A 9,533-nucleotide genomic window follows, 5' to 3' on the forward strand; every position below is an offset into this window, starting at 1 on the left:
CCTTTAATATATATTAAATATTAAAAGGAATATATATATATTATACACACATATATATACATATATATATATTCTTTATCACTGATCCATTTTTGTCCAAGTCGAGGGCATGACCAAGTTGCTTATGGAAATATCTTATTTGTGGGAAGAAATCTACTCACCCCAGACTTCCAGGACTACATCTAAATGGACTGTAATGTAGCAACAGAATGACCTCAGTATGCCTAGTATATTCAGAAAATTATCTTCAAAGCAGGCCCAAATTTGACTTCTTCTATTTTATCATACAGAATTTCTCTTGTATACATAGTATAAGCTGAGGGACAGAAATCAGGGCAAGACAAAGAGGTAACAAAGGAGTGGGGGACACCATTTTACATGAACTGTGGATGTCTTCTGAATCCGAATATGATTGGGTCCAAATCTTATTACATAATGGATTGTTATTTTATCTAATTTCCTCTCTTTTGTTAAATAATAACATAATTCTTAAAACAGAGAATAGATTTTCTCATATATCTCAATTATTTTCCCTCCCTCTACTCCCTCAAGTACCTTCCCATCTCCCCTCCCATTCAGATCCACTCCCTTTCTTTCTCTCATTAGAAAAAGTATAGCCTCCTAAGAGATAGCAACAAAACATGACAAAATAAAATATACTAAGATGGAGCCAAAGCTATCATATGGAGGTTGGACATGACAACCCAACAGGGAGGGGAAAGAAAATAAGAGCAGGCAGAAGAGACCGAGACCCATTTTTCTCATACTCAGGTTTCTGTAAAAGTACTTAATTAATAGTTGTAATATATATGCAGAGGATCTAGTACAGACGTATGCTCCCCTGTGCTTGCTGCTTCTGTCGTTGTGAGCTCATATGTGCCTTGCTTAGTTGATAAAGAGAGCCTTACAAGCCTCATGTCCTCCATCCACTTGAGCCTCTGATAATTTTTCCTCTTCCTCGTCCATGGGATTCCCTGAGCTCTGAGGGAAAGGATCTGAAAGAAATCTTCAATTTAGACTCTATATTTCTCTGAATATCTGACTGTGGGTCTCTGCACCTATTCCCATCTTCTGCCAGAGGAAGCTTCTCTGATGATGACTGGATAAGGAACTGACCTGTGAATATAGCAGAATACCATTAGGAATCATTTTGGTGAATTTTTTTTTCTTTTTACACCAGTAGTGTTTTACAGTTGGCTCTTTTTTTTTTTTCCCCAGACTCTTTGACTCTTTGAGGGCCCCACCACCCAGCTCCCAAGTAAGTACACAGAAACTTATTCTTAATTATAATGGTCCGATCTTAGCTTGGCTTGTTTCTAGACAAGCTTTTCTTTTTGCCTCTGGCTTTTACGTTTTTCTATTTCTGTATATCTTTTCATTCCTGTATATCTTTTCATATCTGGCTGTGTAGCAGTGTGGCTGACCTCTTCTTTTCTCACTCAACAGACATGAAGGAGTACTCCCCTTACTCTATACCCTCTCTAGCATGAGCTGTCACTTATGATTTTGATCTTAGCCATTCCGACAGATGTAAGATGGAATCTCAAGGTAGTGTTGATTTGTAATTTCCTGATGACTAAGGATGTTAGCTGGATGTTTTGCTGGGTATAGTAGTCTGGTCTGGTATCTGTGGTCTCTTAGAACTTGCAGGACATCTGTCTAAGACCTTCGTGTTTTTAGAGTCTACCTCCATTAAGAAGTCAGGAGAAATTTTATTAGGTCTTTCTTTATATATTAGTTAATTCTATTCCCATGAGTTTTTAGTTCTATCTCTTTGTTCTGTATGTTTAGTGTTTTGATTATTATGTGACAAGGGGACTTTTCTTTTCTGGTTCAATCTATTTTGTATTCTGTATGCTCCTTGAGCCTTTATAGGGATCTCCTTTAGGTTAGGAAAATTTTTTTATATGATTGTATTGAAGACACTTTGGGGGCCTTTGAAATGGGTTTCTTTTCCTTTCTCTATTCCTATTATTCTTGGGGTTGATCTTTTCATAGTGTCCAGATTTCCTTGATGTTTTGTCTCAGGGGTGTTTTAGAATTAACTCTTTCTCTGATTGATGTAATCATTTCTTCTGTCATGTCTTCAATGCCTGAGATTCATTCTTCCATGTGTTGCATTCTGTTGGAGAAGTTTGACGTTATAATTCATGTTTGCATTCCAGAACTTTTCATTTCCAGAATTCCCTCAGTTTGGGTTTTATTTATTGATTCTATTTCCAATTTTAGGCATTGAACAGTTTTATTTATTTCCTTATGCTGTTTGCATATTCCTGGATTTATTTAAGGGATCTATTCATTTCCTCCTTAAGGTTCTCTCATATTCATAAACTATGTTTTAAGGTCTTTTTTGTTATCCTTCAGCTATGCTGAAATATTCAGGGCCTGTTGTGGTAAGATAACTGGATTCTAGTGTAGACATATTGCCCTGACTATTGTTGATTTGTTTTATGCTGGAGTCTTGACATCTGAATTTTGGATGATTAAATATGTACGTGCTGACATCTGGACTTGTCTCTGTTGGGCATGTGTTTCTGCTTGGTACTGTTTCCTCTCTGTATATTCAGAGAGTTGGTGACTATTTTACTTTTTTTCCTAGCCTGTTCAGCTGATGTGTTCACAGAGAATTCCTATCGGTGCTGGATGCTAGGTAAGTAGAGTGAGTTGGAGAAACAAAAGTTGGAGGGGAAGGTCCTTGTGATACCTAGGGTATGGAGTCGGAGAGGAAAAGGAGATAACAGCAGGTTACAACTAAAGAGTTGGGGATGGAAATGAGGATCAGGGATTGGATCTCAGGAACAATGTGAGAGGTGCGGGTTTGTCCTGCCTTCATTCTACTTGATGCCCTAATGGAGTTGAAGTCTGAGTCAAAGCAGTAAGTGCAAGGAAGGAAGTTAAATGCAAAGAGGGGCCAGGGAGTGGCTAGAGAAGTCCTTGACTGATGTTCTCTAACCCTGGGGTTGAGACTGTGGAATTGTGTCTGGGGGAATGGAGAGGGAGTGTAGAAGGCCTGTGAGCAGCCTATCTGGTTTTCTTACAGATGTGTCCTGTGTCCTTTGTTCCACTCTTAAGCCTTCTTTGTACAAAGTATTCTTGACTTACAGAGCTTCACTAACTTATCAGGGGCTCAGATACATCATGACTTGTCATTTTACCTCAAAAGTGAAGGGGATCAAAAAGAATTGCTCCAGTCTTTATATTATTGTTATCTTTGTTATTAACAACTTTAATTTATACTATTATTAATAAATTTACTAAACAATATCTTGGTTTTAGTTCATATATTTTGGGATGACACTCGAACCATAAAAAAGATAAGGAGTAAATGACGATGACATTTATTATGCAAAAACATAATATTTCTGTAACAAGAATTCAATTCATGAACAATTCTAAAATGCATCCAGTTTTGATTTATAAAGAGCAGTTTTAACATAAGTGTATCAGGACTCCTTGGAAAATAGCTGATGTGGTAATAGACAAAGGAAACTTTTAATCCTGGAACCTCTTCTTGTGACCAAAAGTGAGTAGAAATGAGAGTAACTCAAAAAGACAAAGGGATATGCTGCAGTAGTTCCCAGTTGTTTAAAACTGAAATAATTGAACATGCTGATAAATAACTCTATCATAAGAGTACTGAAAAAAAGCATACAATAAAAAATCATGAATCTAGCTGGTATAATAAAATTAGATTAAAAAAAATGGTTAGTATTCCAGGTAGCCTTTGACTCACACAATTCTTGACTAATTTTTGCTTTTAATATCCTAGAATAATGGTAGGATGTGTTGTGGATGGCAATATATTAAGAAAGAAAAGAGGTACATTGAATAGCCAGGTCTTGTTTCTGCCCATTTAAAAATTATAACAATTAGGAAGGAACTGCATGGCCCCAACTGGGCTGTTCCTTTGGGAGACAGTCTATAGTTAAACATAACATGCAGGCTATCTAATTAATTGAAATGTTTTATTGTGAAAAAAAGGTAACACACACTGAAGACTTTTTTTAGGGAGTGGCTAGTCTAATATTCAATTCTGTGTCTTATTCAAAAAAAATCTAAGAAAAATAAATGACATAATTTCCACTTCTAACTTACTGAAGAAAGATCCATTTCTTGCTCAAGATCAATAATTTGTAATAGGCCATTGCTGCTTTCAGTTCTCCGTCTTAAGTCCTATCGCAGGAAGAATGAGAGTCTAGCTATGTCAAAGGCTAAGAGTGTATTTATAAGTTACAAACCTTTGCAATTATTATGCAGCTTTTCAAATGTTGACCTTCATTCTATGAGGTCCCTCCTTGTAATAGAACTCTACATACTCCACCTGTTCTGATAAACTGTGTCCCACTGATCAAAATCTTCCGTGAAACCACAGATTATTATTCTGTAAAGTTGCCTTCTGTTTGAGTGCAATTTTATTAATATCACTTCCCCTTCTTGAGCTAAACTTATTCTCCCACTTCTGCAAATGCACTTTTATGATTATATCTTTATATTTTATTATTCTTCTAATTGTTTTTTTTAACTTGGAAAAGTTCTCATATTTTATCATGAAGAAAGGTTTCCCTGAGGCTCAGTTTTAATATATGAGCTACATAACACTGCTTACTATTTAGCACATGCTAAATGGAAAAAGCCTAAAATATACCATAAAGTTTGGTGAGAGACACTGACTTATATAAAAAGAAAGCCTACATGTACGGGAAAAGAACATTACAGATTTTTTTAAAGATAAGTAGTTACTAATCATCCTCTCAACAAAAAAGCCTTTGAAGTCTTCTATTGATAATTATCTACTGAAACCTCCTTCCACTAATGGTCCATTTACAAGGAAATAATGTGGAAAAAGTACTTCAGACATTCATCACCTGGGTATGGCAATTTACCTGGGTGCCTATAATAAATTCAGTACTATTTCGGCCAGCAAAGAAAATGTTAATGGGATAAGACCTTTCTCATTTTCCTGAAGGGGCATTTTTGCTTCGAATATGTTTTAGAAAAGCACTAGAAATAAATTTTCATAGTCCTGCATACTGAGCTCAGTGAGCAGGTGCTTTTGAGCGCCATCTTAGATGAAAATAACTGGAAACAAATCTTTTATAAGTGTCTTACATAACTGATAACTCATAAGGTTTACATTTCTGAAATGTTGTTCCTGAGAAAATGAAGGACTTCAGGGAAACTGAGAACATATTTATTTTCTCACAGTCATAGAATAGGTTGTTGTCTTTCGTTTCTGCTGTAAACCTTCATCTTTTCTTTCTCTACTAGACAGACTCAAAACCGGCATAAATAACTCAGTTGGGAAAGTTCTTTCCTTGCAAGTACAAAGATACAAGTGTGTATCCCAGAACCCACGTGAAAAGAATTAAATGTGGTGGCACACCCGTATAATGCCAGTGCTAGGGAAGTAGAGATGAATATATTCGGGTGGATGGGTTGCAGGCGGGGAGGCATCTGCTTAGACCAGCCCTGTGAGTGAGTTATATGCCAATGAGAAACTTTATATCAAAAACAAGTTTCATAGTTCCTGAAGGCTTATACCCAAAGCTGAACTCTGGCTGATACACATGTGTGCCTGAACACAGAACACACATAAACATTCACAGACACATATGCACACATAAGAAAAATGATGGGCACCTCCTGAAGAAGTCTGTGGGCAGCAGCTCACTGGAGGGATTAGTCTGTGCTGACGTCATGGAGATGCACATGGACAGAGTGTAGAAAACAGGCAGGGGGAGAAGAGATACTGTGGGAGAGATGAGGAACTAAATACAGGGGAACTGAAAAAGCTTAGAGCCCTTAGAGACAACATGGAAAAATTCTCAAGATGAGTAGAGAAGGTGATTCCATGGGCAATAAGGAAGCAGAGCCACCTCCAAAGGGTTCTAACAGGTGCATAGATGTCCATGCCAAAAGATGGCAAAATAGAAGCAGGGCTTCTGGTTCTGTGATAAGACAAGAGCTGAGAAAGTGAGGATGCTGAGAGCTATCAGAAACACAAAATATGAAAGAGTTATTTCTCTGTTTATTAGGACAGCTTTGTGAATTATCATACAATCCCAAGGATGTGAGAATTTACTCCCATTTCTGACTACCAAAAGCTATGGCATAACTCATACATGCTGGCAATTAATATTTACAATGTTCCTACATATTTATAATCATAAACAATTACCAGTTTTTTCTACTATGGACTGAATGCTTATATCCTACAGAAAAAAAAACAGGTACTAAAATTTAATCTCCAGTGTGACAGCTTGTGGGGCTGGGGCCTTTGGGAGGAGGTGATGGGAGTCACATGATAAACCTTTTATGGATATAGTTAGTTCCTTAACAAAAGGCATCCCACAAACTTCTTTCCCCTGGTTCCATGTGATGACACGGCAAGAAACCAAACACCCACAAGCCAGAATGCTGGCACTTACCTGTTACCATATCCAAAGGTTCTCTAGTCTTAAACTCAGCTTCAAAGATAGTGGGACAATAAAATTATATTTTCTATGGGAAATTCTAGAGCTACCTAAATGGACTAAAACTGAAATACATACCCACATACTTACCATGATTGTTTCTATTGTCTATAATTTTCTTCAACCTATTTTCTAAAACTTTTACAAGCCCCATTCCTAAACACACATGCACATGTGAACCCACAGACTGCTTTCTTTCTCCCTCTCATGTGTGTGGTCTGCTCTATTCATTTTCCTGCAAAGCAGTGGGCCTGAGCCAGCGGCTTTAATATGGGCTTTTTGTCTTCTATTTTAAAGTAAGTGTGTGCCCTGCCAAGGATTCCTTCCTCCTATGAATACTCCTGTCTTAAGAAACCAAATTAGAAAACACTATCCTGAGTGAGGTAACACCAACCCCCCCCAAAATGAATATGGTATGTACTCACTCATAAGTGGATACTAGCTATAAACAAAGGACATTGAGCTATAGTTCTTGATCCTAGAGAAGCTGAGTAATAAAGTTCACCCAAAGAAAACCATATATAGACCTACTGGAAATTGGGAACTGACAAGATCTCCTGACAAATTTGGGAGCATAGGGGCAGAAGGTAGAAGGAAGGGGGAAAGAGGAAAAGGAGCATAGAAAAAGAGGGTTGAGGAGGACCTGAGGGAATGGTATAGTCAAGATGGAAGAAGGACAGATATGAGAGCAAGGAAAAACATATCTCTATTGAGCGAGCCAGGATGGGGTTAGCAAGAAACCTGGCTCTAGAGAAATTTCCAAAAATCCACAAGGATGACCCCAGACCCTAGGCAATAGAGAAGAGGGTGCCCAAACTGGCCTTGCCCTGTAGTCAGACTGATGATTATCTTAAACATCAGTACAGAACCTTCATCCAACAAGAGATGGAAACAGAGGCAGAAACCCGCATCAGAGCACCGGCCTGAGCTGCCAAGGTCCAGTTGAAGAGTAGAAGGAATGAGAATATGAGCAAAGAGGTCAAGAACATAAATGGTTCATCCACTAAAACAGTTTACCTGAGCTAACAGAAACTCTCCAACTCCAGCTGGACTAAAAAGGAACAAGCATAGGACAAAACTAGTCCCTCTGAATGTGGCTGACAGCTGTACGGCTGGGGCAGACTGAAAGGCCACTGGCAGTGGCACTGGGATTTATGTCTAATGCATATACTGGCTTTTTGGGATCCTATTCTCTTTGTATGTATACTTTGCTCAGCCTAGATGTAGTAAGAAGGGCCTTGGACTTTCCACAAAACAAAGTGACTTACCCTCTCTTAGGATTAGAGGGAGGAGGGGTAGGAGGGTGTGTGGAGGGAATGGGATAAAGGGGGGGAAGATGGGAATTTGGATTGGTATTATTTTTTTTAAAAAAAATCTAATAAAAAACATAAAAATAAAAATAAAATGTAGCAAATGTTTCCCCACCTAAGGCAGGAGAAGATACTTTATAGTTATATGGTCAATAGGGTCAATGTGACAGGTAATTTTTTTAATAAAACTAAAACTATATTTATTAAAAAAAATTTAAAAAAAGAAACTAAATCCTTTATTGTAACATGAAGGAAAGAAGAAAAACTCTCAATAGAAGCAATTTCTCCTGGATGGTGGTGCGGGGCGGGGGAGGGGGGGATGAGCTTTGTTCTGTGTGACCCCAGTTAGGGAATCTGGCTTCCCTTCAAATAGAAACTTTGTTTTACATTTTTGACTCAGGTGTTTTCCCAGAGTTCTTTGTGGATACATGAATGCTTAAGAGTGCAGCTAACAGTTCTAGGGAAAGTACACTAGATGTAGTTAATAATGGCAATCCACAGGGGCTGGAGAGATGGCTCAGTGGTTAAGACCACTGGCAGCTCTTCTAGAGGGCTGGAGTTCAACACCCAGCACCTACATGGTAGCTCCCAACTGTCTAAACTCCAATTCCAGGGTATCTGACCCCTGATACAGACATACATTCATGAGAAATATAAATGCCCCTTCAAAATAAATAAACCTTGAATAATAATGGCTATCCATGAACTGCTCTGTATGATGATATTGCTAGTTTCAGAAATACCACGTCTCATTCTAGGATGCGGGTTAAGAATCCTTATTGAAAATGGTTATTCTCACCTGCCTGTGGATGGGGAACCCCGTGGAGCTCCTTAGGGTTTGATGAGCAAATGAATTGCCAGTGGAGCATTGGCAACAGCCTGCTTAGGATTCCTAAAGTACCAAGAAGACAAGCCCAAGATCCTTGCCTTTGTAACATGAGGGCTGGCTGTGGGGATTTCTGTCCTGTCCGGTTCCCACGGCTGGCAAGTCCCAAAGAAAATCACACAGAGAGCCTACATTAGGTTATAAATTGATTGGCCCATTAGCTCAGGCTTTGTATTAGCTCCTTTAATGTATATTAACCCATTATTCTTATCTATGTTAGCCACATGGGTCGGTACCGTTTTTCAGCCAGGCAGATTACATCTCTCTTCTTTGGTGATCTGGGCTGGACTGGGAGGAATGGGCTTCCTCCTTCCTAGCCTTCTCCTGTTCTCATTGCCCCGCCTCTACTTCCTGTCTGGTTGACCCGCCTATACTTCCTGCCTGGCCAATCAGCATTTATTTAAAACATGATTGACAGAATACAGACAATTCTCCTGCACGATGCCTTTTACTGTAGTATCAGCAGAGTAGAAAGGTGTGAGGAGAACATTCATCAGTAAAGAGCAGAGTGGCATCATCTCCCATCCTAACATTATTTTCTAAGTCATTCTTAGTATATGTTATACAATCCCTTTTATTTCTAAAACGTTCTTTTTTTATTTCTGAGACAAAACAGGAAAAGGATCTCATTCACTCATTAGTAAACCTGTATTCATGTAAATATGTAATGTTTATGTGAAATTTGTCTCTAAAATATACATTTCTACAGTACATAGTACAGCAAATATAAAGATTTGAAAACTTCTTTACATGTAGAATATTCTTTCAAAGCCATTTTGCAAAAATGAAGGCAGGACAGATAAGTGGAATAGTACCAGAAAGAGAACTGTGGCTTTTCCTTTAATCTTGAATAACCAAATTATA

General features: G+C 38.2%; 1 long non-coding RNA gene across 1 annotated transcript in view; it reads right to left on the minus strand.

The window, feature by feature from the left end:
• Nucleotides 1-106: 106 nt before the first annotated feature.
• Nucleotides 107-9,533, minus strand: part of LOC126508836 (uncharacterized) — a 12,530-nt gene continuing 3,103 nt past the window's right edge. The window contains exons 2-3 of the long non-coding RNA XR_007593977.1: nt 4,096-4,173; nt 107-1,116 (exon numbers count right to left, since the gene is read on the minus strand). This is a non-coding gene — a long non-coding RNA (uncharacterized lncRNA). The remainder of the gene's footprint in view (nt 1,117-4,095; nt 4,174-9,533) is intronic.

Source organism: Alexandromys fortis, unplaced genomic scaffold (genome assembly GCF_014885135.2).
Source record: "Alexandromys fortis isolate MF-2015 unplaced genomic scaffold, M_Fortis_MF-2015_v1.1 scaffold_40, whole genome shotgun sequence".
Taxonomy (NCBI): Eukaryota; Metazoa; Chordata; class Mammalia; order Rodentia; family Cricetidae; genus Alexandromys; species Alexandromys fortis.